Consider the following 27,060-nt stretch of genomic DNA (forward strand, 5'->3'; position numbering starts at 1 on the left):
TAAGAGGATGAAACTGTGTGTACACTTACGTACATGCTCGCATACGCACAGATACACGCATGCATGCACGTTTCAAGGTATATACTCAGAAAGTGAAGAATATATGTATAGACTAGAGTTTTCATTTCTGCAGATAGCATATCTGGTAATTTTCACTTCCTTTCTCCACTACTGATTCCATATTTCCCTTGTGGTTGGGCAGAATCCTAGCTGGTTGGTGCTGTTTTCTTAGTGATGTGATCTAATCCTTCATTTTTTGTAGGACTTAGTGGTCCTTTCTATAAAGGCTTGAAGCATACTGATTTTTCTTTATCATACAGCATTCCTTTAGGCTCTATCCTAACTCTTCCTAGTCCCATTGTAGGGCAGAAATCTTATTTACTGTTAATAATCAATGTCAAACGACAGCATAGCTGCAATTTTTAAGTCTTTACCTAAAGACAGGATAAAACCAAAATAATGAGGATGCAGCGTCTTCTGTTTTTAATTCAGAGAAACTATTTTTTTTTTAAATTTTTTTAACGTTTATTTATTTTTCAGACAGAGAGAGACAGAGCATGAATGTGGGAGGGTCAGAGAGAGAGGGAGACACAGAATCAGAAGCAGGCTCCAGGCTCTGAGCCGTCAGCACAGAGCCCATCACGGGGCTCGAACTCACGGACCGTGAGATCATGACCTGAGCCGAAGTCAGACGCTTAACCGACCAAGCCACCCAGGCGCCCCCAGAGAAACTATTATTGTGTCAATGGTATACACATATCTTTCTTGGGTACTAATACTTATACAAAAGCGAATTCTTGGTCTAAAAAGCAAGACATTTATCAAGATTATTGAATATTATTTTAGAAGACTCCTCTGCACTTCTCTCCCATTATACTAGGGTTTGCACATTTTTGGAGAAACAAACCCATATATGTGTGTTAGTCATTTGTTCAGAACAAATATCACATCCTGCAAGTTAGCACCTCAGTGTTACAAAGTCTTCTTTGCAAATTGGTAGTATAGGAAAGTTTTCAATAAGGAATCTGATTATTCCATAAGGATTATTGTTTTTGAGCATTAGTTTGCTGCTTTAAAATTTGAAACTGGTATCTTGATTGAAAGTAGTATTTTATGGATTGCTTCCTTGGCAATGAAAAGGCCACAATTCAACTAAGCAGTTTCCAGATGGCTGCCAGTTCCCTTAAGGCACCATGTTTGGCCACTATTGCTGGCAGACTGGACATTCAGTAATAGCATCAGCTGGCTGAACTCATGTGTAACTTCCATCCTTGCCCCCATAACAACTTTAAAAGCCTGTGGTCCTGGGTCAACCAGGAGAATGACTCACATCCATATTCAGCTTATACATCTGAGTTATTAAAGATCTATTTATGAGGAATGGGACTGTTAGATTCCATATGGGGTACAAACGTTTTCATGATCTGGGCCTTTCCCAAGTATTCCATTCACACATACCATTCCAAGTCTCCTTTTCTCCAATTTTTCAATGTCACCATTTTTTTTAACCATCTGGCCAGATATTGACCACAGTCTAGCTGCCTAAGAATCAGAGTAAATTCTTAATTCTATGGTAGTAGACTGGCAAGTGTTCTGCATAATGCTTTATCCATTGGGAGTATTTCATGAGTTATTCTATGGAATAAGAACACAAAGCTTCCCATAAATTTTTCTCTTATTTTATATTGACAATATGTAAACATCTGGGTATGTCTCTGTGTATGTCTGTGTTATTAATATGTACCATTAGGATGTAAATACAACATTATATAATCTAAATAAGGAAATCATTAAAAGGAATAAATTATTGGCTGTGGAATGAGAAATGAATTGATCATGTCTCTAGTAATAAGTCAAATGGTTTACATATATAAGTAGATGACAGAAAGGTCACAGTTAAGATAGGAGAAGGGTCACAGTTAAGATAGGAAAAAGTGAAAGGTGACCTTCCTCATAGCCTACAAATAGGCACATTTTGTATTAGCTTACCAGTTTGCCACTCAATGAATTTTAATAGTTTAGATTTAATGCATTTGAAAGCAGTTTAAGTCCTAAGAGCTACTGAACAAGTCTTTGAGTTAAATTTTATGTTTTATTCTGGTTCTTATTTTCAAGCTCACAGTTTCTGTTAATCTTACTGTAGTTTTTCTCCTTAGGCTCTAAACCTTTTGGTCACTCTTAAATGACATGCATGCTTCAAAGGCCTTTAACACATCACCTCTCCTAGAAAGAACTTGTTTTTCTTTTATGCCAATACCTTCTACCATTTTAAGATATCTTGTTAATAGCTGATGCATTTCAACTGCAGATGCTCAGAAAAACTCTTGGGCCTATTGAAGAAGGAATTCCAGGGCAGAAGGATGACAGCTATGGTCCCTGTGAGGGGACCTCTTTCCTCCTCATTGAGCCACACCATACGAATAGGAACTCCACTCAGCATAGGTGGAGAGCCTATACTCACAGACTGTCCGTATTGTGGAAGAACAGTAAAGTAAGAGCCTTTGGTAAACAGGTTTTTTCCTTTGGAGCAACTTTATTTTAAAGATATGTAATTCATATATAGTACAACTCATCCATTTAAGGTGTATAATTTAATGGTTTTTAGTATATTCACAACGTTGTGCAACCATCTCCACAATCAATTTTAGAGTGTTTTCATTACCTTGAAAAGAAGGTTCATGCCCTTTAGCTATCGTCCTTTAAACTCCCTCCTCCAGCTCTAAGCAATCACTAATCTACTTCTGCCTCTCTACACTTGCCTATTCTGGACATTTCACACAATTGGAATCATAAAATATGTGGTCTTTTGTGACTGGCTTCTTTTGGGGGACTGTTTTTATTACTCCACAAAGCACCAGGTTAACCCAGCCATTTAAGAAAATGTTGATTTAGCATATTTTATGTGCATAAACTTAAACAGCTATTATAATATTTCTGCATTTAAAGGTCTAGCTAAATTTCTACCTCCTCTAGGTAATTTTTCATGTCTGCCAACCCCATGTGTATTTGGCATAGCATGGTTGATAATGACAGTTACTAATATTAACTAATATTCAGTTCACCATAGGCTAGGTATTGTGTTAAGTGCTTCATATCCTATCTTACATAATCCACTCTGTGAGGTAGATATTATATTCATTTAACAGTTGACAAAAAATTTAAAAGAATCTAAATAGTTTTTTTTAATTTTTTAAATGTTTATTTATTATTTTTGAGGTGGAGACAGACCATGAGCAGGGGAGGAACAGAGAGAGAGTGAGACACAGAATACAAAGCAGCCTCCAGGCTCTGAGCTGTCAGCACAGAGCCCGACACAAGGCTTCAACCCACGAACTGCGAGATCATGACCTGAGCTGAAGTCAGACACTCAACCAACTGAGCCACCCAGGCACCCCAAGAATCTAAGTAGTTTTTTTAAAGTTACATAATATATTATGGAGAAACTTTCAAACCCAGGTCTATCTGATTTCACAATTGGGAGGGGTTTGATATTTTTAAGACCTTGCACATAATTTTTTTAAATGAAGAAACATAGCTAATTAACTAGTTAATTAACTAACTAAACAAATACAAAATCACATAAAATAATCTTCTCATAATGATATGCTTTCAATTACTTTGCATATGAAATAACATTTTTTCAAATTCTATTTATAAATGTAGTCATTCATTTATATACTTCAGTTCAGTTCAGTTATAGGTAAGTGTTTTAGGACTTTATTTTTTAAAGCAGATGTTTAATTTTTCTCTATGTAACAAAATACTTTATAGTTGTGCATAGGAAAACTTCAGTGTTTTAACTTGTGTTTAAACTACTGAAGCACATTAAGTTTGCTTGTCTGGATTAGAGTACCTTTAGGCATTCACACTTTGAAAGAATTTCCAATGGATTTCAACACCTAATTTAAAATAACGGCAATTTTTGAGTTGCATATTAAAAAAACTGAGATATGGTTAGTTCCTTACTGAGATGAGCTATTCAAATGACTCTCTAGCATGCCATTGGCAATAATCTTTCTGATTATTTAGATTGGATGCTTTATATTGATCTGATGGAACATAAGTACACCTGAGATGTGTAAATATGTAAATAATTTACCTATTACTGTCCCTGATAATCATAATACTGTTATGAAAGTTGGGATTATATTCTTGCTACAATTTCTAAAATAGTACTTGTTTATTCATGATTTAACATTAGTTTCCTTTATTTTTGCATATTAGCCACGTGCCTTTTTCTCTGTTTATCTAGGGACTAACACAGAGATGCTTCAGAGAGAAACTTTTAGCTTTGATAACTTGAACAACAAACAAAATTAAAATTTTTGTGAAAACGTCTGTCTAAAATTTTTGTTTCTTGGTAAGTGCCTCCCTCAGGTATCTCAGTGGAAGATGGTATTAGAATTTGGAGCTCTTGTTACAAAACTAACACAAAAAGCTACATTTCTATTCCTTATTCCTTCACTGTTCCAAACTAACTTCTCTGTGAACATGTATACATGAACCATATGGGCTGAGACTCTTAAGTTTTTCTACTGACATGAGTTAAAGTGCCCACTAATTAAATCAATTGCACAAAGAGAGTCAAGGTTCGTGACAGTTCATGTGTTTTTCAAGAAGTCTGATTTATTATGTTAGGTCCTTCTGGCCTCAGGCTTCTGTCCCCATTCTAGGTAGTCATGGGAGAGAAAAAGGGCCAGTTGATACTCTGAGAAGATTAAATTTATATGAATAGTAGAGAATTTCTTTAGCAATTACTTTTTTTCCACGCAAGGAAAATCAAAGATCATAGACACGTCTCTAATTTAGACTCCATAACTGAAGATTTTCTGCAAGTGAGATGCCTAAATTCTTTGGAAGAACTGGAGCTGTCATAAGACAGGTTAGAAACCAGAGGTTCTATTTTGGCACAGGTCTGGGTGAATAGATTCTGGCTTCCTAGAAAACATGGGCTCTACCTACAGAGTTTCTCCTCTTCATAATTTCTCTCAAAGAATTCTTCTCTTAAACATAAGTCTTCATTACAAAAGTATTTTTTCCTTTCTGAAACCAAATTTATGGCCATAATTGGTTCTGGTCTGTCCCTTCTAGAACCATGCATTGATGACTCTGGAACTCTGCTTTTTGCTATTCCAAACCAAATATCTTATATCTCTCTTTGGAGGGGTTTTTAAAAAACGAACCCATGTCAAGGAAAATGTAAGTAAAAATGGTGAAGCTTACACATTTAATTAGTCTCACTAATCCAGAAGGGTCTTTAGGAAGTCTATTATTTCTATATTTCCATTTTACGCTTTTCAAAAATGAAATTAAAGTATATTGTAGCACTCAGATCTATTGCAATTGTCTTATAAGTCTATGAACCTAAAGCTTTTAAACTAAACACATGTGATTAGAATAATTAATATTAAAAGCATTTCCAAGTTAATGAATTACTAACCTGATTGCTAGGTCACTGCTAGGTCAATGATTTAAGATGTTTAATTTGAAATGTGATTTTATACCATTTTTAGTAGAGCCACTGATTTAATATTTAAGTTAAAGCAAAAAGTTAGTTCAAATTCTAGAAAGTCAAGTAACTTAAGCTATGTAGATAACTTGCCCTTAAAAGTTTAATGTAATTTAAAAGCTATACTTTAAATTATATTATAAAAGTATGCATTAAAGTTATATTTAAATTTAGAGGCATCTGGGTGACTCAGTCGGTTAAGCGTCTGACTTTGGCTCAGGTCATGATCTCGCAGTTCCTGGGTACAAGCTCCACGTCAGGCTCTGTGCTGTCAGCTCGGAGCCTGGAGCCTGCTTTGGATTCTGTTTCTCCCTCTCTCTCTGCTCCTCTTCCACTTGTGCTCTGCCTCTTTCTCTCTCAAAAATAAATAAACATTACATTTTTTAAAAGTTATAGTTAAATTTAAATTTTAGATCTATTTATATTTAATGACATGTTTAGCATTTGTTTTTCTCTTTAAAGGCAATAAGGCACATAAACCTCATGTTCATAAAAACTATAATTTTTATAAAGTTCAAAGAAGTAATCAAAATATGAAAGCAATGGAGCAAATAAATTGCTCTGTAATAATAAGAAAAGCCATGTGCAATTCTAACATGCTCAGGTAAAGTAGAAAATTCCCAAAGTCATATAGTTTAATTGGTTTTAGAAGTGAGAATTATTTACTGTCTAGGCAAATCAAACACACAGGGAGCAGCAAAACCTTGATCTTGTTCTAGGCTGTTGCCTTAAGTAATTTGGAAATATGAAAGAGAGCTGCCACAACTTTAAGTAATTTGCACAAGTTCTCTGGGTAGATAAATCCTGCTGCTTTCTTCCCCACTTGCTTATCAATGTAGAGTGAAGAGTGGCAGGAATTCAGAGCTACAGCAAAAGTTGACAGAGAAAGCTTTAGAGATCAGAACTGTAACATGGACACATATTTTTGGTCTTTATATAACAATCACTGCTCCTGGCACATAGTAGTCATTCAATAAATATTTCTAGTAAATTAATGAATGGGTTAGGAATGAATTCCAAGAACCCTTGACAATTAGATTATGAGTTGTCTCTGGCTGTCATCAAAGAGAAACAGGCTTTGAAGTGCATGTTTTGCATAATCCCTTGTGAGAAGTTTATTTTTACAAATGTCTCTTTTTGATAAAAGAAAGCCTCAAATGCCATTTTTTATAGCTTGCCCTACACACAATTTATTCTTTCAATGATTAAATACTAATAACATTATAAGTTAGGTTTATAGCTTTTTAATTTGATAAAAATCATTTTTAAAAAGCCCATCTACTTGTCCTGTTATTAAAACCTAGATTGCTGCTGTAACAAAGATATATGCTCTGCATTTCAGAGTTTTAGCTAACACAAACAGTGCAACTGTTCTTTATCATAATCTTACTAAGTTGGGTAATGAATACACTTGTGTTTCTTTCCACTTCCTAAGGCTCTGTCTTTACTTGTACAGTTTCTTATCAAAGCCAGCAGACATCCTACATCTGTCTTCAAATCCTTCACAGAGTTTTGAAGTTTAGGAGGAGCTTCGTATGGGGTTATCTCTCTTTGCTTCGTGTAGCCTGAAGTCAAATAATTTGAGTGGAAGAAACACTAAAAACAAATAATATATTGTCTCATGCCTTTGGTTTTTCTTCCTTTTCTAAATAAGATCGCATTGTATGGTGGTCTGTGGAATTTTACAGTTTCCTACAGTGAAAGAAATGCTGAGCAGACCTTTACTATTCTTCAGATATCTGGATCCTTAAGATAAATGTGGCGTTTGCATTTGGAGGCAGCTACCGTTTGGGGCGAGTGAGGTGATTTGTCAGAATACTTCATAAAATTTCAGAAGTACTTTATTATGGTTTGACATAAGTCATTCTGTCTGCTCCTGAATTAAGGGTGAGAAAAAACTGGGACAACAGCATGAGTTAAAGCACTCCATGGGTCCCCATTTTGTATAGAATTACTTGGTGTTAGACAATATCCTGCAAGTTTTAAATCATTCTACCTAGCTGAGTAATTTAATCCTAGAAATCATTCAGAAAAAAAGAGCGAAGAAACACCATTGATTTTCTTAACAAATGATTTCTTTTCCCTTTTACATTCCTTTAGTTTTCTGTGGTGTTATGTAATATGAACAATATCTATTTCTCTATCCTGGTACAGGCGTCTATGACTGGCCTGAGGAGAGGCAGAACTCTGAATCAGGAGGGAGCTATCTGTATTCTAATCCTGGTTCCTGTCCTGGGTAGCCATCACACCCTTTGGACACATTAGTCTCTTGGTCTGCTCCTCAGGTGGTGATACAAATCCCTCCCCATTTCATTATATTGTTGTTTCTATGTGTCTGTACATATTCTGAGATGTAAATTTCTCTATGAATATTAGAAAATAATAGTGACAGTAGTCTTGAACAAGATGGGCATTGTTTCTGTCCTCAAGGATCTGCCGGAAGACACAAATACTTGGCAGCCGTTTGAGGAAGGGTGTGATAAACTCAGCACTAGGAAGAGTGAAGTCACATATTATTCTGCAGACTAAGCCTCTCCTCAGTGGTGCAGGGCTGAAACTCACTCTTGACGTCAAGCACTTCAGAAGGAAAAGGTGCAAATGGTGAACTAACTGGGACAAAAAAATAATTCACAAGAAAGACTACTCTGTCATCTGAGGTGTGAGGTGGGCTGACTTAGACCTTTTTCTCCCCTTCCCTTCTTCCCCATAGGCAGGTTGCTTGTGGACGTTAGCTTTTATAGTTTGTTCAGCTGAAATTGTCCCAGTGAGATCTCTTTACTTCTAGATCTCTTTAATGGTGCATCTACGTGGTATGCATCTAACAGAACCAAATTACTTCATCTCAAGTAATTCTATTCTCCATTAACCAGCCCCCCCGCCCCCCGCCTTTATGCAAGAGTTAGATTCTAAGGGGCCAAACAAGTGGTGTGTGTGCCTGGCAACATAATGAACAATAACTGGTCCCCGAGATGTACCAATGGTTCTGCCATTACTTTTATAGAAAATGTCTTCAATCTATTTGCATTATGGACTTAATTTGTTTCAAGTGAAAATTGTTTTTGATGACCAACATTTTAAAACAACTTCTTAGAGACAATTTTTTTAAATGGAGGATCCAAAATATATAGAATCTAATTTAATCATATCACCTTAATTTCCCTCAAGCTCTTCTCATGTAAAATAAGGGGACTGCATTAACTGATTGCTCCTCCAGATTTCTCATGTTAGTTTTGCCTTGAGTCTCTTAATTCTGTTGTTCCTCCTTTCATACCTCTACATCTTCTATTTGTAGTGGAAATTTTTATCCAATTGGGTAGTGAAAACTCTTACTGGGTGGGCAGTGGGGAAGATGGGGAGGCTCAGAGAAGGAAAAGGGACATAGCAATGAATTTCTATGAGTTCTTTCATTATTAAAAGGTCAACCATGTGGTTCTGGTGGAAGAAGCAATTTATAAAACAAGGAAATTTATAAATCAAAAGACTAGGTCAGAGGAACACTTGGCGCTGATTATATTCCTGGTTTGTTCCTTTTCTGAGTTTACCACTGGTGTTAGTGGTTTCTGAATGTTGCTCAGCTTCTGCTTCCTCACACTTAGGAAAAGAATAGCAGGCATTTTCAGTAAGACTCACAGGGAATATTCTCTGGCAATCTAATAGAAGAAGCAGAGCAAAACTGATGTAACAGTAACTAAGTGGTCAGACCAAAGTGATCTCTTTTTACTGTGTCAAATCTCTTTATTTCAGGGTCTCTCTCAAAGCTCTGTCCTGGATCGCTCTCTGTTATGAATTTTTTTTATTTCCTTGGATGCCCAGGCTATTTCCTTTTCACTGACTTAGGAAGTTTCTTTTTCTGTCCAAGCCATCAGGATTAATGACTCTTTTGGATAGTCGGCTTGGCCTTTGCTCAGCTTCTCTCCAGGGTTTTGCTCTTAGTCACCATGGTTTGGGCCCTATGATTTTTAGTGGAGTGAGTGTTCATCCCTTACCAGCATCCCAATTTTCCCACCCTGATATTCTAGGGCTGTGGCTCCCACTTGTGTACAAGGCAACTATTCAAGAATATCAAATGGTGGTATTTCCAATGATAAAAATTAATAGTAAATATTAATTATTTAGAGGAGAAAGAGATACAGTTGGGAAAAATTCTTAAAGAATAAATAACTGGACAGACAGTTGGAGGTTTTTTGAGATTGGGATAAAATGAGGGAACCACTACCAGAACCCTGAGCAAGATTGCATGTTGGAAAAGTGTAACTGGTAAAATCCCATTTATCTTCTGGGCATGCCTTATCAAGCTTACCCATTTATTCCCAGACCTTCTCCTCCATCACCATTACCGAGTTCTTTAGTTCTTTAAAGGTAATCACTGGTAATATTTTTCTATTACCTCAATTATATTCTATAATTCTCAATTATAACCACTCTTTCCCCTAATTATCATATTCCTATTTCCCAGATTTGTTTATCTCAGCTATACATTAAGTAATTGAAATTAAGATGGGAATAACTGGTAGAATTATTCTGCCAGGAAAATCTTTTATTATAGAAGAGGAACCTACCAGTCCAAATAAGACTCTAATTTGTAGACTGCGTCCATGTGAGATTTTGTGTATAAAAACCTTTCTGTGCATCTTTCCTAATCTCACATGGTTGACCCATCCCTCGGGTTGTGTCCTACTCAGTTTCCAAAGAAATTAAAAGACATGATATTGACATTGTTGTGAGCATTACAGTTAATAGGCACGCTTGCCTCCTCTTTACATTTCCAAGCAGCTCCACACTTTTTTTTTTTTCCACTAAACGTGGCAGCCTTGGGAGCACCGCTGGTAAGAGAAAAGGAAAGCATTCCAGACTTTTTGTTCTTATTCTAAGATATGGGTTAAATTGACATAAAATTACCCAAACTTATTTTGTGAATAAGAATTACTTTCTGTCACGGTTTTATTCAAAAATAGAGAGGAGAAGCTATTTAGAATGGTTTTCCCCCGTACATGTCTTTATTTAAAGTTTAAAATATGAGTATTTAACATTTCCTTTTATTCTCAAATAGAATCCTGAAGGGAATTCTGACAATTTTTGTTACAGACACCTGGGTTATAATATTTGTTCCAAAATAATCTCATAATAATATTACATATGACTTTTTTATTTTCAACTATCCAATTTGAGTAAATTATACAAGTCTTCTGAGACTTAGTTTCCTTATTTTTAAGGTAAGGGAGAGAAGATTAAATGTGATGATGAATGCAAATTATTTGGTATATAGCAAATATCTAGCTATTATAATTAAGAACTGGTAACAGTGATATAATTTTTCATTAAGAAACTTGCATTAAATAAGAATTATACCATGTTCTGTGAGTGTAATTACTGGATGAAAAGTGCTTTTGGAAAATTACTCTGGAGAAATGCATTATAATTATCAAAAAAAGTATATAATAATTTAAATATTTAAAGAAAAAGTAAAATATTAATATTAAATATTATTGAATTTTCACATTCCTTAAGGATGTATAGTTATTAATTATTTTATCCTCAATTTGATAGCATATAAATTGCATAATTCCAGGGGTCTCTGTATACCATAAATTTAGAGATTCATTGAGGACTTTATGAAATCATAGATAATTATAGGATAGAAAGTTGCAGAATAGTCAAGAAAGAGACAAAAGGGGGAAAAGAGGAGGAAGAATACAAATGAAGGGGAAGAAAAAATTAGATGTGTTTTATAGGATATGATTTGGAGAACTTGCCTCATTATTAAGAAATTCAAATATCAAAAGGACTTATAAGTATTTATGTAAGTTACCTTTTTATAAGTATGACTTTTAGATATGCATATGTTATAGTTATATGTTATAGTCAACTCGTGATTAATGAGTGGTAAAATATTTTAATTATCTTAGAATAATAAAAATTAGAAAGGAACTTAGATCCATAATCCAAAATGAGAACATATGCTTTCTAAATCACTGACTTTGCTTGCATTTGATTTTTTTCTCAGTGTGAATTTCAAATGTTTTTTTCTTTGAAGAAATCAGAGTTTTAGAAAAGCATAATAAGAAAGAAAATAATCACTCAACCTTCAAATCAGACATAACTATCATTTGAATTTTGATATTCATTATTTCAAAGTATTTTCACAATGCATGCACTCAGATAAACCCATAAATATCTTTTTAAAAAGAAAACTGGAATGATACAATTTACATATATTCTTTTAGAGTTTTAAAAATGAGACAATACAAATGTGTAAAAACACAGAGCTACATAAACACTTTCTATAGTTGCACTATTGCTCAGTGCAGCTATACATGTTTATTTAACTTATCCACTCCACTTGGATATTAGGTTAATTTTCCTGATATAAATTTTTCTTCCATGAAAATACATACATTTAACCTTGTTAGTCTCATATCTTTAAGATAAACTCCTGGAAGTGGAATTTTGGGGGCACAGGGTAAGTTGAGTTTAAAATCTATGTCTGTGCCATTATCATCAATAGCTTTTTCTGAATCTATGCCTGAATCTGTAACTACAGATTCAAGAAAATCATAACAATTATATACCCATCATTATTATATGACAGAGCAGTGGATATTTCCCTTTTGACCTAATTAATTATTTTTTCAGCTCTGAAATAAAAAAAAATAATGTTTATTTATTTTGAAAGAGAGAGAGACAGACAGAGCATGTTGAGCAAGGGAGGGGCAGAGAGAGAGAGACATAGAATCTGAAGCAGGCTCCAGGTTCTGAGCTGTCCGCACAGAGCTCAACAAGGGGCTTGAACCCACCACCTATGAGGTCATGATCTGAGCCCAAGTGGGACACTGAATCAACTGAGCCACTCAGGTGTCCCATTGGTTCTGAAATTTTAAATGTTTGTGACATCTCATCTATCTTTGTTTACCTTTATGGTTTGTGCCTTGGTGTCATGCCTAGGAAAACCTCCCCTTGCCTGACTGAACTCTAAGTTTTCTATTTTCTTTGCATGAAGGAAAATATTTTACATGGCTTCTCTAACTTCTTAACAGTTTAGCAAATGTCCTAGAAACTTCTAGGCATAGATGGAAATTGTGCTTTCTTTTCTTGGGAGGCTAGCTGGGCAGATCTCCAGTTAGATTATTTGAGCTAAATCGATGTAATATTTATCTATATACTTATAATATATTAAGCTGATAAGAATACTTCAATGAATAAGATATTTAAGTGGGGGTACATTATCTTAAGTGCTCTTCCCCACCCTCATCTCTATCCTTAATAGCCATTTTGGCTTTTGTGAGGCTGGAGAACAGGGAAGTTAAAGGTAGTTAGGGACAGAGAGTAAGAGGGAAAGAAGAGTAGCACTTGGAGTAAAACAAATATAGGAGAAAGGAAATGTTCAAGAAAAAAATTGGTTTCATTAAAAAGATATCACATATTATAATATCATCTCAATTGCTGAATTTTACCAGTTTACTTTTTTATATGCTATGGTTGATCAGATAACTCATAATCATTCAATACCTTGACTTGAATCCATATTGTCTCTCTCTCTGTCAACCCTCCACTCCTCTCCTTCTTGTCTAATGCTGAATATGAGGATTTCTAAAACTTGTGACTAGATGCTTTTATTTCCTAGTGAACTGGAAAATTAATATGAGTTTAAGCTTCAAAGTTCTCTTTTGCAGAAAACAAATTAAAAAGTTTAGAAAAAAATCAGTGTTTATATTTATTATCCTGACCAAGTAGAAAAGCCATAAAGCACATGACTTGTTCTAACAAGAAATAAAAATTACCCAAAATGTCTTACTTATAAAGACCTGAGTTGAAAGGTTAATATGTGTCATAATTAATGACACTTCTTCAGAAAATAATAATGTTAACAGCATGGCCCTTAAGCAAAATTTAGATCCTAGAAATTTTAAACAAAAAATTTAATGGCTACAAGACCTGGATCTAAAAGGTTTTTTTCTTTCTTTTCCTTCCCTTCCTTTGGCAATGGTGTTTAGAGATAGCAACAAACATTTTCTCAGAAGAGGGACCCAAGTTCAAACTACCCAAACAAAACAAAACTTTAATTAGTGGATGAATGACATATAAAGGTAGTATTTATGTAGTATATATTATGTAGTATACATATGTGAAGATTTATCATAAATTCTCTTTTTCTTATTATGTGCTCAGTATTACAATCTGCAGGATGAACTGAGAGGTTATCAGAAATAATATTTTAAAATACATTTCTTTTAGGATTTCTACCTATCTTCAAAAATGTCTTAGTAGGTAGCTAAGGATGTAATTCTGTTTATTAGTATTTTGTGAAATCACAGATGACAAGACATGATAACATTTTCCTGCATCATACTTAGAGAGCTATGTCATTTATAGGTTGATAATTAAGATACAAGAGAGAAGGCAGCCAAGCAATATTTACATCCTTAGGCACAAGATGGATTCTAAAATATCATAAATAAGAAAGGATATGCTTACAATGAAATCTAATATTTAATGTTAAATGGATAGAGAGAAATGGCTCCAAAAATAAATAACAAGGTCAGAATCCATACTTAAATGGTTGGTTAGGAAACAAAAGCAAGAAATTAAGTAGCAAACAGGGCTGAGTAGTCATTATCAATTAGGTGAAAGGCAGGATTAAAAGACAGGACAAAGATAGCCTAAAATTTCTGAGGTCAGAAGAAATATGATGGCTTATGGGGTTTGTTAATGTATCAGACCATTAAGCCCTTTTAATCTTTATCAGAGCCTAAATTTCAATGTACAACACCTTTGAGTGAAAGAACCAAGTCTATTCATCCTTATGATAAATAAGGCTGCCTGAAAGCAATGATGTGCCTTCCAGTTGGGTGAATGACTCAGCACTGGGTCAGTATTCTCAAGAGAGATGAGTTACATAAGATTGGAAAATTTCTCCTGTGTTTAGTGGTTTAACTTTATCACTCTCTCCATTTACCAACCTTTCCCCATCTGATGTGAAGTCATAGGTACTATCAGTGGAAGCTCTGATCTAAGACAAAGTGCATGCTTTTACAATCAAAAGAAGTATTTAGATGTGGATCGCATACACATATGCTTTATTATGTCTGTGATATCATTTTAAATGTGCCTGACCTCAGATTTCATTATGTCTACTAAGGGTTCATATCCTCTCCACACATAGATCAAACTTTCAAGTGAGTGTTTTGGAAGAGAAAGAGTTGAAGAAGTGAAATGGAGGAGAATTTTCTGTAGAGGAACTTTCTTCTTTATCACTATTAAGATAGAATGTTAACATAAAATTCAGGGAAAATACAGTCTTTGGAAAATAAGAAAAAGTGTATAGACTTTTAATCTTAAAGCCTTTTTTGGCACAAAGTGTAAAAATTTTTAAATTTAAAAAAAATTTTAAATGCTTATTTATTTTAAGAGAGAGAGAAAGAGAGAGAGCAAGCAGGGGAGGGGCAAAGAGAGAGGGAGAGAGAGAATCCCAAGCAGGCTCCACTCTTTTAGCACAGAGCCCTACGCAGGGTTTGATCTCACAAACTGTGGGATCATGACCTGAGCCCATAACAAGAGTTGAGATGCTTAACCAACTGAGTCACCTAGGCACCCCAAAATATTTAAAATTCTTATATATCAATTAATTATATTTGATAATCATAAATCAAATAGAAATAACTGATAGAAAATTTCATAGCTATTGCAAGATCACAGAGGAAATAAAAACTTGCTTAAAAGCACTGCGCTCTTTTGTTTCATTATTTTTTTTTAATGCTTATTTATTTTTGAGAGAGAGACAGAGCATGAGTTAGGGAGGGGCAGAGAAAGAGGGAGACACAGAATCTGAAGCAGGCTCCAGGCTCTGAGCTGTTTGAGGCAGGGCTTGAACTCAGGAGCCGTGGGATCATGACCTGAGCTGAAGTCGGACCCTTAACTGACTAAGCCACCTAGGCACCCAAAAAAAGCACTGTGCTCTTAAAGATACAGGATTTCCAAGAAATTTAAAAAATTGTGTTAATAATCTCAAAAAAAATTAAGGACAAACTGAAAATAAATGTTTATTTTAATGTTGTCAAACTCTATACTATGGGTCCATGTTTTCTTTTCTTTTTGCCTTACTAGATTAAAATTTTTTGAGGGAGGGGCTCTGTCTTCTTTAGCATGTATCCTCTGAATCAGCCCAATGCCTGGTTTGTAGTAGGTATGCAATAAATACTTTTTAAATTAAAGTGTAAAGGAACAAATGCAAGTTTTAGAAAAACATTAGAATTGGTAATAGCTTTCCATTCTAAATTGCAAAATCTGGATGAAAATACCCTTCATGATGAAGCCATTTTCTCACTGAATGGTATGCTAAATCTTTGATTTTGTTAAAGTTATTGTTAATTGATGAAAATTAATTATTTGAAAAAAGAAATCTATATTTATCAGATTTTCTCTTTGTTTGAGGGTATGGATTTCTCTGAACTTGTTTTCCATGCATTTCCTGAATTTATTACAATTAAATATTAATAAAAAAGTCACCATTACTGAAAACACAGTAAAAAGTTATATCTTAATAGGATGGTTGTGTAATTGTATTTCAGTGAGATAAAGTCTCAAAAGTGGTTTTTTTTTAGATTAGTGCCTTGGAAATACTTCACAATTCCCTAGACTCCATGCATTGTGTTTAAGCAGTTCTTAAATGTTTGAGATGACATAAAATAACTGGTCAATTTTTACATTAAAATATGTAAACATATATATAAACATAAATATTTACATATTTATGTATAATATAAATGCATAATCTTCAGTTTGGTTGTTAATTCATTATAGCAACCAACACTGCAAATATTTTTTAATTTATCTAGAATCTAGATGATACATCTAGAAAAGGAAAATCTCAGAAATCCTTTCTGTAAGTAATTATTAAGTAATAAAACATATTGCAATTTAAACATTTGATCAAATCTGTAAAAATACATTTCTTAAAATAATCCTTTAACTTTTTTCTAGTGCTTGTAAGAGGCAGTTAGTATTTTATTACCAACATGTGCCTTCGTAAAATCAGTTTAGATATTTATAGCAAGAGCCAAACATAGATTGCCTCAATCTTCTTATGACACATCTACAGAAAGAAACACAAGGGAAACTATCAAGTGTATTAAGCATGACATGCAAGGCCATCAAAGACCCACCTGTTCTCTTATGCTGAGTGAAGTAGACACTGATCTTAGGTCATAAGTAGCTGGCACAGTGTGCTTCCCACAAAAGCCTGACACGCAGACCTCTTTCTGGAGGTATAAGCATGTGTGAAGATGTCGTCATCTAATTGCTTTCCTTTGCATAATATAGATGATAGCCTTAAATAATGTGACCAATTTTCTACTATTAAGTTCAGCTCATTTGCTTTAATTTCTTTATTCATGGAATGGAAACTTGACATTCAAAATCTTTAGTTATTTGCTCAGACTTATCCAATCAGGGGAGAAAAGAAATTATGTCAAATCCAGAAGAACTTGATTTAGGAGACATGAAAACTTATAATAAGAAAACAAGCAGTCGAGGCATTCTGTCATTGCCCATCATCTAGCTACAGGAGCTTCCTGCCCCGCACTGCGTTAGCAAAAGCATCTTCATAGGTGGCATAAAACTGCATAGAACTATACACACATGCACATATACATGGAGATGAGTGCATGTAAAAAATGGTGAAACTGAATAACATCTCCAGTCAACAGCATCATACCAGTGTCGATTTCCTGGTCTTGATATTGTTCTACAGTTCTATAAAGGCACCATTGGGGGGAAGCTGGGTGTGGAGGTTACACGAGACTGTTTTTTTCAAGTTACTCTGAATGTGTAATTACTTCAAAATAAAAAAAATTTTTTTAAGCCATCTAAAGAGGGAGAGACCCTGGGGTGCCTGGCTGGCACAGTCAGAAGAGCTTGGGACTTTCAATCTCAGGGTTGTGAGTTTGAATCCCACACTAGGTGTAGAGATTACTTAAAAAAATAATAAAAAAAGAAAAAATAAACAGGAGGGAGCCTATTTGATGACAGTGGCCCTAAATCAAAAATCAGAAACACAGTAAGACATTGAACAAGTCATTTTGCCTCAGATTGATGTTTCATTCTTTGTAAAAATGTGGTGAATGGAGTAAAGGATTGGGGGGTACTTTTAGCTTATATTTGAGATTCTAATTTGAAAGGCAGAATTGGTGAAAATTTTGTGGTTCAGAAAACCATTTTTGAGCAAATGAAAAGTTTTCATAAAATAATTTTCTAAAGGTAAGACATATTTGAAACAAAATTACTATAAATATATAGTCATTCAGTGAATAATATTTTAGGAGCTTTTACCATAGTGGCTCTCTGTATAGATGAAAACATGTTCAAATATCCTCATCAAGCTATGCTCCCCTTTGTAGTTTGCTAACATAGGTAGCCTGTTAAGGTTGTTGCCATATATTATTAAAATTACATGTGATAGGGGCGTCGGAGAGGCTCAGTCGGTTAAGCGGCCGACTTCCGCTCAGGTCACGATCTTGCGGTCGGTGGGTTCGAGCCCCGCGTCGGGCTCTGTGCTGACTGCTCAGAGCCTGGAGCTTGTTTCAGATTCTGTGTCTCCCTCTCTCTCTGCCCCTCCCCCATTCATGCTCTGTCTCTCTCTGTCTCAAAAATAAATAAACATTAAAAAAAATTTTTTTTTAATTACATGTGATGGAAAAATTGATTAACCCAATTTTAGTCCATATATACATACAAGAGTTAAAAAATATGTATGGCTTTAAAAAACACTTTGCATCTTTTCAAAATTCAATGCTTTAAATGTTTAATTTTTAGGATAAAATTTTCCCATCATTTACTTTGAAAGTCAGTGTTAGAAAACACTCATAGCACTTTGTGAGTGTCAGCAACTTCATGTACATTGTGTCACTGAATGCTCACTACAAAATAGGAAATAGGTTTTATTATTCCCTGAGGAAATGGAGGCAAATAGTTTAAGTTTCATGACTAAGATCTCACAGCTGCTAAGTTTGGAGCTGAGAGACGACTTGTCTGACTTTAAATGTGGTGCTCTTTCCACTGTGCACTGTATCCCAGAGAACAAGGATAAGATCTGCTGTTTGATGCATAACTTTATTGAATATTTCAGGTAGTTATCGTTTACTGTAAATATGTGTCCGTGGATACCATCTTAACCTAGGGGCAAACCATTGTAGCTTCTTTAAAAATAATTATTTCCAGTTTTTATTTAAATTCTAGTTAGTAACTTATATGGTAAAAATGATTTCAGGTGTAGAATTTAGTGATTCATCACTTACATATAACACCCAGTTGTAGCTTCTTTTCTTTTTAATGTTTATTTATTTATTTTGAAAGAAAGAGCATGAGCAAGCTGAGGGCCAGAGAGAGAGGGAGACACAATCTGAAGCAGGCTCCGTACTGTCAGCACAGAGCCTGATGTGAGGCTTGATCTCAAGCTGTGAGGTCATGACCCGAATTGAAATGAAGAGTCAGTTGCTGAACCCACTGAACCACCCAGGCACCTCTGTTTTCTAACTTTTCGTACCTCTTATAGACATAAGATCAAAGTCAAACTTCATGTGCCAGTTTTTAGATATTGAGTTTTAAATACTTAGGTTGATTTCATTTCCAGACACCAGTAAAGCATAGTGTTTAAGGGCATAGGCTTTGAAGACAATAGGCTTAGAATGAATTCCAGCCAACATTATCTAGTTGGGAAACTTGTTTCCTCATCTGTTATAAAAGGAATCATATCTACCTCAAGGAATCATACCTTACCTTGTAAGGACTGAAGTTAGATTATTTCACTTAAAGGGCTTTACATCCTGACTGGTTCATGCTACTTGCTAATAGCTATGGCTATTGTTTTTATAATTATACATGATAGTTAGATGAAAATGTGCTCCAGTGTATCTATGATGCAGTTTTATCACAGACTTGAAACCAGAAAATCATATCGATACAATTTTTTTTCCATTTTTTTTAATCTTCTAATTTGGCCAAATCTGTAAGTATCCAACTATGAAGCAAACAGTGGCTATAGAACTATTATTAATGGGCTTTTATGTGAAAAATACCTGGTCTAGCGAAATTCCAACTTTAGGTGATCCACAGCTCTCTGATTATTTAAGGGATCCTTTCATTGGCATAAGGCTGAATAACACTGCAAAAGGAGGGCTACATTTTTGCCTTACTGGCTTCCATGATAGCAGGCAGATGTCTCCTGTCCTTTAGTCTGCTTTAAGAGAGTCTCTATACCAGTCGGTGGGATTCTAGTACCATCAAACTAGCCAGAGAAAATTCATATAAGGATTTGGATAGACTCTGTTATGAAGACAGGGATGGCTCCCAAACCACACTGTGCTGGATTGAGTTTTTCAATGTTACATCTCAGGATTGTTACCTTTTTAAAATCCCACATTGCCATATAATTGGATGGATTCTATGTGGATAACACCTAGGAAATAAGTCATTTTCTACAACATCTCAAAGTCTTACATGGCAAAATGAGTGTAATCATAACAAAGTGTCTCATAGTAGCAAGATGCATGGAAAGGTCAATATTTTTGTGGTACCTTTTAAACAAGATACAAATTTCTATAAGTGACATCACCACTCAATGGAACTAAAGATAAAGTAACACTCAAAATCAACCTCCTCCTTCAGATTAAGTAATGAAGATAATATGAATTAATAAAAGACTTTCATATAATCTTTCTATTCCAACAATTTTCTTCTTTCTGCCTTTCTGTCTCTGTCTCTATGTGTGTATGTGTTTCAGCTAAAGGGTTTGAAATTATAAGTAGGACTCTCTATTGAGTGAAAAATTTAGAATGTTTGATGATAATTGTCACTAATGACAGAATGGAAAGTGAGCAAGGAGTTAAATTCTTCTCTCATCACATAAATAAGCACTTCTCACTATGGTTTTGAAGCTTAAATATGGCCATTACATAAGCAGACCAGAAGGAAATAATCAATATAAGACCATAAGCAATGTATATAGTGAAGGATATACTTGATATTTCTTGAATCAAGAAATCTGGTTTCTTGGATAAGGAAAATAAGAATATGAATACCATAGGTTGTTTTTTTTTTTTGGTTCCATAGAGAATATGCATATAGATATGTTGGGGAGAAATCTCTAAAGTTTACTAAAGTTATATTAGTAAATGTTATCATAATAAAAGGAAAAATAACACTTTTGGCAAATTTTAGTTACAAAAGATTCTGAACACAGAAATTTACCTATTGGATTTTAAATCTCCTGAGAATTATTAAAGAATTGTGATAGCACAATGTTACTAAAAAGTAAACAAGTCATGTCATTTCACACCAAATTATGTATCAAAACATAGTAATATGTATTGTTAGGTTCTGAGAGTTAAGAGAGCTGTTAAATTGTAGCACATGGGGCTTCTGGGTGGTTCAGTTGGTTACGCACCTGATTCTTGATTTCAGCTCAGATCATGATCTCATGGTGGTGAGATCGAGCCTCAAGTCGGGCTTGTGCTGACAGTGCAGAAGAACCTGCTCGGGATTCTCTCTCTCCTTCTCTCTCTGCCCCCTACCCCCCACCCCAAAATAAATAAACATTTTTTAAAAGTTTCAGAAAAAAGGCTACCAACATGAAAATTCCTGGAGAATATTTGCCTATTTTGGTATGTATAACAATGATGTACTTACGTCCGTCCTTTAAATATATCATGTCTAACCCATTTGGTAGTTAGATCTAAAAGAAAATAACATGCTTTCATCAAAGGTTTCTAAGAGTTTTTTAAACACCTGAATTGCTTGGCATTGCATTTTACCATTTATTTCTTTAAAAAAACAAATCTCAGTCTTGGGGACAAGAGTACTTTATCCCAAGCAGAAGCTTGACATTACTAGAGTTTAGTGATTCTTAGAACTTAGGGACAAAAAACTAATATTATAGTTTCTTCATATATTTAGAAAAATATTTCTATAGACATTATCCAAGCATGTAAATAAAAAGAAGAGGCTCTGTATTTCTTGTTACCATTATCATTTAAAGCCATTTATGAAATCTTAGTGGTGGCAGGGAACTTTAGCAGGTTTCCAAATTGAAACAAAAATGATTAGAAAAATGTTAGACGAGAGGTATCTGGCTGGCTCAGTCAGTGGAGCATGTGACTCTTGGCCTCAGGGTTGTGCGTTCAGGCCCCATATTGGGTGTAGAGATTACTTAAACATAAAAATCTTAAAAAAAAAGTAAAATGTTAGATGAGAACTTTGAGATACGGAAAACTAAGTAATTTCACATAAATATGGCTGCTTCAACTACTTACTTTATTCCAACCAAGAGCTTGAATAGCTAACATAGAACTGTGGCTATCAAATTTTATTGACATTGGAAGGGGAAAAAACTAATATATGCCTTAAAAATGGCTCCAAAATCATTTTTGATTTTCTGGTGAGGAAGATTAGGTATAGTGTTACTTTAGCAAAAATTTCATTCCCTCTTCCCTCCTTTCAGACACTCTCTATTTTACTTATTTTTCCATGTTAATTATTGTCTTTCTTCTTATCTAGAATGTAAGCTCCAAGGCTAGGAATTTTTATGTTTGGTTAGTTGGTACATTCCCAATATCTTGAAGATTTCTGACACACTGTAATCATTTAATAAATATCTATTAACTATTTGAACTGCAGTAATTCTTTTGTTGATGTTTAGTTATTAAAACCTGTAAACTGAATTGCTTTCAGTGCATCACCACATATGTGGGGCTAATGAAATAATACTCAACAATATATTTAGAAGGGTGCATTATTACTAAAAATGTAGAATCTTCTTGTCTGGTCTTTTCCCATAGCCCGTGCTCACCTTTTCCACAGAGGAGCCCCTAATTATTTTTCCTTTACTGATTTCTTTCTTTTTTTTTTTTTTAATTAACGTTTATTTTTGAGAGAAGAGACAGACAGAACATGAGTAGGAGAGGGGCAGAGACAGAGGGAGAGATAGGATTTGGCCAGGCTCTGAGCTGTCAGCACAGAGCCAGACATGGGGCTCAAACCCACCCACTGTGAGATCGTGACCTGAGCTGAATTCAGACACTTAATGTACTGAGCCACCCAGGTGCCCCCATTGATTTCTTTCCAAACATAATCTCCCTCTGCTATTCATCTATCTTCTCCCCAGACCTATCTTCTCTCCCATTTGAACCAAACTTTACCCAGGGAGGTGGTAAATGTCCTAAGAGGGAAGTTCCAGGAGTTACCTTCCTTGACTCCTGGTTTTCCTTAAAAATGCCAGTGTAGGGGCGCCTGGGTGGCTCAGTCGGTTAAGCGTCCGACTTCAGCTCAGGTCATGATCTCGCGGTACGTGAGTTCCAGCCCGCGTCGGGCTCTGTGCTGACAGCTCAGAGCCTGGAGCCTGCTTCCGATTCTGTGTCTCCCTCTCTCTCTGCCCCTCCCCCGTTCATGCTCTGTCTCTCTCTGTCTCAAAAATAAACGTTAAAAAAAAAAAATTAAAAAAAAATGCCAGTGTATAAGTTGAAAATTCAATAAAAAAGTTTCACATTTCTGGAGGATTCAAAATGGTGTAGGAATATTATTATGTTGATTTAATTTTTGTATACCTTTATGTGGACACAGACCATTTCATTCTTTTTTTTAAACAAAATTGCTTCAATCTCAAATCTACTCTCCTGTTCTTTCAAACACTAGATGTCTCTCTAGTGCCAGTCTCACTTTGCTACGTGTTAGTTCAGCCTAGAGTACACTGGATTCCACAGCAAGGAGACATTTATTTACCCAGTATTGGCCCTGAAGAGACAGGGGCATTTTCTATAATGTGTATCCTTTCAGATTCCATATGTTCATGTGGCAAAATTTTAGTCATGGCCCTCTCTGATTTACAGATCTGACTGATAATATTATTTTATACTTGTATAGCAGTAGAAATTTAAAAAATCCTCTCACATGTACTATTTTATTCTTCATAGCAGTTTTGTAAGCCAGGTATTATTATTATCTCTACTTTTACAGTTGGAGACACAGGCCCCAAATGTTACAGAACATTGATAAGTTGACATAGCAACTAGTCACTGACCCATGTTCACTCACTGATTCTCTGATTCCAAATCCACTTGCTTTTTCCTTTCCATAAAACTGCCTTTGCCTGGATGAGCACTTTTAGAGGATTCTTTGTTATATATATGGGTCAAGTACATTACAGCTTTGAACACACACAGCATAACATAGGGCATTTTTAAGGCAGATGCTAGTTGTTTCCCTTCTGGTAATATAAAGCTAGTTATAGTTTCCCTTCTGGTAATAAAAAGGTGTTACCGCATTTAATTCTTTCATAAAAGTCTACTAGAAAAGCAAATGTGTTTTAATTAACACTTCTAAACTGGCTTATATGTTCAAATAATATCTAGGGGTGAGACTGCCCCCACCCCCTCCCCTTAGTCTGAACCTTGGGTAACCCGGTCTGTGATAAGCTTTAAAGAGGTATACGTGTGAGACTGCATTCCTCTGTGTACTTCACTTGCTGCCAGGAGAAACATTTAATTTCCTGATGGGAGAACATTATCTTTAAAGGAAGAGTCCCATTCTTTCTATTGTTACTCTGAGGTTCTCTGGATGATTTCAATCTCAAGAAAGTACAAATAAAGACTCCCTTAGATTCTGCTTAAATAAATATATATAGGAAATGTTCCTTTTCATTAGTTTGTGTATTTTACATGATAATAAATCAGTACTTTTTTGATATGTTAGTAACACCCATGGGCATTTTTGCAACTGTGTCTTAGTGAAGTTATTGCTACATTACTTTTCCCAAAAAGCACATTAAAATATAGGAAAATGTGAAATTTACTGTAACATCTGACTAGCAGTTATATATTCTTTACAATTAGAGCTTCAAAACTTACATATAAAACCCCTAATTTTGAAATCTTGTGTAAGGAATGCGCAGAAATCTATTACTTACTGAAATTTAAAGTCCTGAGCACTTAGTGAAACTTCCAATTTTTCTTCTTTAATATAAGAGTAAATAATTGCTCTTGAATTAGAAAAGGGAAGATGTGATCATTTTATTATATAGGATAGGTATTTTAAATAAAAGCTATACATCTTCATGAAGAATTCTGATTTTTATGTTTTAGTTTTATGTACAAATTATTTTTGCCACCAGTCAAGAATTTAATGATACCTATTTCTACAGCATTCTTGGGGGGTTTGTTTATTTTTCAGGTTTTCCAATTTTCAGGATGATCTATATTCACATAGCTCTTTTTATATAATGGATTTAGTTCTCCATTTCCCTGATAGGGGGTTTGCTTGACAGTCAAGAGTATCATCTTTGAAGACAGATCTGTGTTTGAATCTCCATTTATTGCTCATGTGATCATGGAGAATTTACATAACCTATCTATGGCTTTATCTCATCATCTATTAAGTCTTGATAGAAATACCCAGAGTATTTTGGGTTGGAGATTGACTAGAAGCAAGATTGGTTGGAAGGATGAGGTGCAGTAATGTTAAGCTAAGAGACTAGAATATGGTGAGTATTATTGGGCCAATGAATGGCCCAACGATTGTCATTTATGGCACTTCTCTTGAAAAAAAACATGTCTATTCTCACAACTGGTTGATGTCTTCTCCCAGCATTACATGTTGTTGCTTATTAGTCCACTAATAAAGATTATTTAAAATGCTTCTTCAGAAGTGCCTGGGTGGCTCAGCTGGTTAACCATCTGACTCTTGATCTGTGCTCAGGTCATGATGTCACAGTTCATGAGATAGAGCCCTGCATCAGGCTCTGCACTGACAGCACAGAGCCTGTTGGGCATTCCCTCTTTCCCTCTCTTTCTGCCTCTCTCTCTCTCTCAAAAATAAAAAATAAAAATAAAATAAAATAATAAAATAAAATGCCTCTTCAGAGAACATCATAATGAAGCAATGATAAGTGCATTATTAATATGCACCTATAATCTCCTTAGGAGAATATATAACAAGATTTTTATAAAAAATCCTTGATCATCCTTGGAACACTTTACTTTTAGGAACCTATAAAACATAGCTTCATTTTTTTTAAAAAGATATACATACGTCGTAAGTGAAGAATTTAATCAGCTTTACTCCAAGCATAGCTGAATTGGCATTTTCACACCCATTAGTCATTCAGAGGCAGTGCTTTTCTTTAAAAGAAGAATCTGTTAGAAAAGAGATGGTTAGTACAACACCATGATGTGTTGGTCTTTAAGCTAGCATTCAAAATAATTGATTGGATAGGAAAAGATACAGAGAACAAAAGGAAGGAAAATAAATACTCATTAACTCAGCAGGGTTAAAGATGAAAAAAGGAAACAAGAGGAAAGAGTTTAAGACTAGGATGGACAAACAGAATCGATTGTTCTACTAATGTTTACAGTGGCAGCCAATTCAGTAACAAAAGCTTATCCCTCCTTATACGCAGTGGTTTAGCAGTGAGGCCAACATAGAGAAGGACATTCTCTCTTTCTAAGTCCCCAAGTAACTCCTATGAAACAAAAAGCTGGTATCAACAATCATTTTACTTTTCACTACAATATTTTTGTGTATTATAATTAAAACCATAGTTTACTAAGAATATAATTATCTAAAACTTAAAAACATGAGGTTTTATCTAGAAAAAGGAAGGATAAGTAAGTTTGACTGCATAATACTTTAGTTTTAGAGCTTCTGGGTTGTGAAATATTTTGAACTCAGAAGTGGAATGTCAGAAATGGGCTTTAATAAAAATAATTACTTTTTATTTTAGAAGTATGATTTAAATATTTTATTAAAAATGACAGTAAATTTTATGGATCATATAATCCTTTTCTTTGAATTATTTATAAATTTGTGATATAAAAACAATCATTTTCAGCAATTTGGAAATGTTCTACTTAAAAAATCCTCATTCTCCTTTTACTTCTTTTTCCACCTTGTCTTCCTCCTGACTCAAAGTTTAAATGGAACTGAAACACGTGACATTAGTTGATTTGGGATACTTTATAACTAACTTTCCCCTCTGGAAATGTGGGTTCAAGTGCATTTTAAGTCACAAGTGGAATGAGTCAGATGACCCCAATTTGTTCTTCTGTGACTTTCCGTGTTGATTTCAGAATGCCTCTTGCCAAACTCTATTTGGGAGGAGTCCAGTGATGAAATAACAGGAGTTGAAACCTGCTTGTTTAGAACATAGCTTTAGCTACTATTGATATATTCTCATTTTCTTTAGTTAAGAAATTCAGTGAAAGTTAGCAAGAGAGCAGGGACCCAATCTTGGAGACAACCCTACTAGAAACTAGTTATAAGTTTGCGTGTGTGTGTGTGTGTGTGTGTGTGTGTGTACATGCAAATGTGTATTTATAAGATTACAAATAATATTTTAATTTTTCTTACTAACAAAGCTCATTTCACCCCAAAATGTGATTTTACATCCTAGATATGTGATTTAAGAAGATGGTTACAGAACTTGGGGTACCTGGGTGACTCAGTTAGTTAAGTGTCCAACTCTTGATTTTGGCTCAGGTCATGATCTTTTAGTTTGTGGGACTGAGCCTCAT

At 34.7% G+C, this 27,060-nt stretch overlaps 1 long non-coding RNA gene across 1 annotated transcript in view; it reads right to left on the reverse strand.

The window, feature by feature from the left end:
* Positions 1-27,060, reverse strand: part of LOC122241394 — a 69,918-nt gene that overhangs the window by 38,038 nt on the left and 4,820 nt on the right. Inside the window, exon 2 of the long non-coding RNA XR_006221506.1 lies at positions 25,580-25,683. This is a non-coding gene — a long non-coding RNA (uncharacterized LOC122241394). The remainder of the gene's footprint in view (positions 1-25,579; positions 25,684-27,060) is intronic.

Source organism: Panthera tigris, chromosome C1 (genome assembly GCF_018350195.1).
Source record: "Panthera tigris isolate Pti1 chromosome C1, P.tigris_Pti1_mat1.1, whole genome shotgun sequence".
Taxonomy (NCBI): domain Eukaryota; kingdom Metazoa; phylum Chordata; class Mammalia; order Carnivora; family Felidae; genus Panthera; species Panthera tigris.